At 42.9% G+C, this 4,475-nt stretch overlaps 1 non-coding gene across 1 annotated transcript; it reads right to left on the bottom strand.

Annotated features, from left to right (window-relative positions):
• Nucleotides 1–1,289: 1,289 nt before the first annotated feature.
• LOC127197821 (U6 spliceosomal RNA) lies at nt 1,290–1,396 on the bottom strand. Its single transcript, XR_007831778.1, has one exon. It is a non-coding gene; the product is annotated as a U6 spliceosomal RNA (small nuclear RNA).
• Between the last annotated feature and the right edge of the window lie 3,079 nt (nt 1,397–4,475).

Consider the following 4,475-nt stretch of genomic DNA (forward strand, 5'->3'; position numbering starts at 1 on the left):
TCTACTTTTTGCCCTTGTAGAATTTCCTGAGGTTTTCTTCTTGAGTCTGGTTAATGACAGTGAAGACACGGAGGCGGGGGTGGGGTGGGGTGGGGTGGGGAACGGATTTGAGGACAGTGTGTGTCTTGGAGAGCTTGGATGCGGCACCGCCTGTCACCTTGGCGACCCGAAGCTGAGACAGCTCCACTTTTAGATCATGCAGTTGTTTTCAGCAGCTCCTCCTTCTTGCCGAGCAGGTCCTGAGCTTTTAATCTTGACCATGGTTTCGTTGCCGACCGCTGAGGCCGCCTGGTACGAGAGCCCCCCAAGGATTTTTCAGGCCTAGAGTCTTAGAGGAAGGACAGCAAATTCCACTAAGTCAGGCATTCTCATATTACAAGTGAAAAAGAAGAAGGAAAGCAAGGATTTCCTCAAAGTCACTTTCTGTGGTCAGAGTGGAATTGTACCAGACACTCACAGTTACACGGCAGTGGCAGCAGTCTGTTTGGCTGTGAGTTCCAGGAGACAGGAGGTGTGTACGTACAACACAGGGCTCACACTCGTTTCCCAAGACTGCTGAAGATTGTGAAGTGAGGAGAAGCCCGTGTGAGGGTCTCACAGCTCACTTAGTGACACAATGAAACTCCATCAGCTGTCGCTGTTTGATGATAGTCATTTCACTCAGCGTTTATATCTGGGCTTCTTTTGCCTGATGCTTCCCTGATACCCAAAATTTCAACAGGTGTACAAGACTTTCTAGAACTGTCCATCTGGAACGATTCTATGCATTTCTTTTGTCCAGATTCCTAAATCTGGTAGACAGGAGTGCTGATTTCAACCAGCAACGAACCTTTAGTGTACATACACATTTCATACACACCAACCCAGGGTCTCAGGCATTTGTCTTCGTAAGAATCATCTCAAAGTTTGTTAGTGATCCATTTCCTGTGGCTTAATCCCCTGCCCTTTCCCAGACAGTACTAGATGCTCAGTGAGGGAATGTGTGGATAACATTCCATGCACTTGGTGGTTCATGGATCACGCTTTAAGCAAACAGCCCTGTGATCAGTGAATATGCGGATGGATTAGACAGATCAACAGGGTAAAGAGCTTGTGAAGCTGTAATTAGAAGACAAATGAAGCTTTGAGGACATTGAAGTTTTTGTTGTTGTTGTTGTTGTTTGTTTTAAAATTTTAGGTTTACTTTATTATTTGATGTGTGTTAGTGTGCTATGGGTGTGAGCTGTTTTGTAAGATGGGAACTGAACTCAGTGCTCTGGGAGGGCAGCCAGCTAGTGTTTTTTTTTTTTTTTTTTTTTTAACGCTTCACGAATTTGCGTGTCATCCTTGCGCAGGGGCCATGTTAATCTTCTCTGTATCATTCCAATTTTAGTACACGTGCTGCCGAAGCGAGCACCAGCTAGTGTTCTTGGCCACTGAACCATCTCTGCAGGCCCGACATTGATACTTAGCATCAAGTTCTGTGATGGATCTACAGTGGCCTTACTGAAAGCAAGAGATTTGAGGAGAGGTATTTTCATCAGCAAGTGCTTCCAAATGCCTCTAAGCCACAAAACGTGACGAAACTAAAAATAGTCTGGTGTGGTGGCGAAGGCCTTTAATCCCAGCACTCGGGAGGCAGAAACAGGTGGGTCGCTGTGAGTTCAAGGCCAGCCTGGTTTACAAAGCAAGTTCCAGGACAGCCAGGACTACACAGAGAAATCCTGTCTTGAAAATTCAAAAAGAAAAAGAAAAAGAAAGAAAGAAAGAAAGAAAGAATGAAGAAAGAAGCTAAAAATAACAACTAAATATGATCGTCACTGGTCCTAGAGCCCATGAAGCTGATAGACAGTTACTTTTCCTGTGACAGAGTGGCAGGGGTGACACCAGCTACCGCACAGTTATTTACATCAAGAGTTTTGTTATGTAGCCATCATCACACAGATAAAAATAAGACCCTTCTGAGAATTCACATTGGGAGAATCATCTGGCTGCCGGAATCAACTGATCACCCAGTTGCCCAAATGATAGCTTCACTGCAAAATACGTCAGGTTTCAGGATTATACTGACCTTGTTACTATGAAATATGAGGAGAGTAGGCAGGCACGTGTATTTGTGTGTCTGAGAGAGAGTTCAATGTGATATTAAGCACACATGATGTGCTGTGAAAGCTGAAGAATGCAAATGGTGAATGATGGTATGCGATCCTGGGTTTTATTTGTCCCTGTAGAGGTGTGTGTGTGTGTGTGTGTGTGTGTGTGTGTGTGTGTGTGTGTGAATACAGTGTCTGTTTGCGTGGTGTATGTGCATGTATTTGAGGATGTACATACCTATGTGTATTCCCAGAAGCCAGAGGGGCTTGTTGGATACTCTTTCCTTCTTTTTCCTTTGAGTCATGGTTTCTTCTGGTCCTGGCATTGATTTTGCTTGTGTTTCCAGCTAGTATGGAAACCAACATGCTCCAGTGATCCTTCTTTCTCCTCCCCTCTAGACGCTGGGGTTACAGGTGTTCCAGGGACCGTGCCTGGCTTGCTACATCATTCTTATCTGCTAAGCCATCTCTCCAAACCCTGATACTGAGTTTTAAAGTGGCTACAATCAAAGTCATATTGAAAAATTTTATGGATTAAGAACAAGCTTCCCAGTGGCAGCCTGCTTTGCCACTGAACTCTCGCTTTAATAGTGGAAGTTGGAACGTGTAGGAAAATAGAGTAAAGTATAAACATTACTCTTAAATGTGAAGGAAAAAAAAAAAAAAAAAGGAGGCTGCACAAACAACAGTGATAGGGCTGGAGAGATGGCTCAGAGGTTAGGAGCACTGGCTGTTCTTCCAGAGGTCCTGAGTTCAATTCCCAGCAAGCAGCGATGGCTCACAACCATCTATAATGAGATCTAGTGCCGCTAACTGGTGTGCAGGCATACGTGCAGGCAGAATACTGTATACTTTAAAAAAAAAAAAACAAAGCAAACAAACAAACAAACAAAAACCCCAAACAACAGTGATGAAAGGAGAATCTGGAGAGATGGCTTAGTTGTCAAGAACACTGGCTGCTGGCTGCCCTTCCAGAGGACCCAGGTGTGATTCTTCCCATCAGTCACCTGGCAGCTCAAAACTGTTTGTAATTTCAGTCCCCAAGGGTCCTGATATGTTTTTCTAGCTTCCCTGGCCACCAAGTGCTCATATGGTGCACAGATATGCACGCAGGCATAACACCCACATGCATAAAATAAAATCAAACTAACTGAATAATAAAACAAGACTAGGACAGGTGACTGATACTTCAAATGTCAAAGCCAAAGAAAAATCTACAGATAGAAAAACAAACAAATAAAACAAAACAGGGAAAGATGGCCCAATCGGGGAAAGGAAGGACTGCTTTATGAATTAGAACATCACAAATGTATGAGTTTCTTTAGAAAGAGTTTTTGAAACTTATCCTAAAGATGATTAGCCAGCCGTGAGGCACTCCGTGAGCTGATGGTCGCCACAAAGAAGACGAGAGAGAACATATGGGCAAAATCTACCAGTAATAACCAAACAGACTTTGGGAATGAAAAACTACAATAGCAGGAATGAAATGTTCATCGGGAGTCAAGGGAGCTTGGTATTTTTCAAAACTACGAATGAAGCAAACGTCTTCTCATGAAAGTAGAAGATGGAATGTTTGTGAAGGGGAGCGAGGATGGGAGAGAGAGAGGAGACTGTTGGAGGTAATGGTGTGTCAATACTATCAAAACATGGTGTGCGCATGCGTGGAATGTGGAAACTATTACGGTGTACACTTAACACCTTCTAATTAAAGGTAGGGGAAATGGCAAACCGCTCTTCTTTATGGGTATTTTGGTCTCAGTTATTTCTTGACAACTGCAGAGAATGGAATCACACAGATAAGGTGTGAAAGGTGAAAAAAATTCATCTGAACTAAAAATATGTGGTCAGCAAAAAAATTATCCTTCAAAAAACAAAGAAACTGAGATTTTTTCCAAATAGTCAAAAGCTGAAGGAACTTACTACCACTGGACTTGCTTCACAAGAGGTACAAGTGAAAGGACGATGAAGAGGAAAACAAAATCATGAAAGGTTTTTCAGCGCACATGGCGACACAGGCCACCGTGGTACTGGTACATCGATTTCAAGCGAGAAACAAAAGAGCGGGTATACTTGTATGACAATGGCATATAATACTTTAAAATGTCACACATAACACCAATAGCCAAGCCATGGGTGAATAAACCTCCAAAGTAATGGAATACTTGTGATCGAAGTTAAGCTAATACCAGTTTAAAATAAAATTCTACATCTTTAAGAGGCTGTCTATAGTCATTGACAAGATGGCTCAGTGGATAAGGGAGCTTGCCAAGCCCGAGTCTGAGGTGGATGCTGGAACCCACACGGTAGGAAAAAGGAAACCAGCTTTACAAGTAGTACTCTGGTTGCCACATGTGTACACATCACACTCTAGATTTAAATAGCAGTTTAAAAAATTCTTAAACT

This window comes from Acomys russatus, chromosome 13 (assembly GCF_903995435.1).
Source record: "Acomys russatus chromosome 13, mAcoRus1.1, whole genome shotgun sequence".
In the NCBI taxonomy this organism is placed as follows: Eukaryota; Metazoa; Chordata; class Mammalia; order Rodentia; family Muridae; genus Acomys; species Acomys russatus.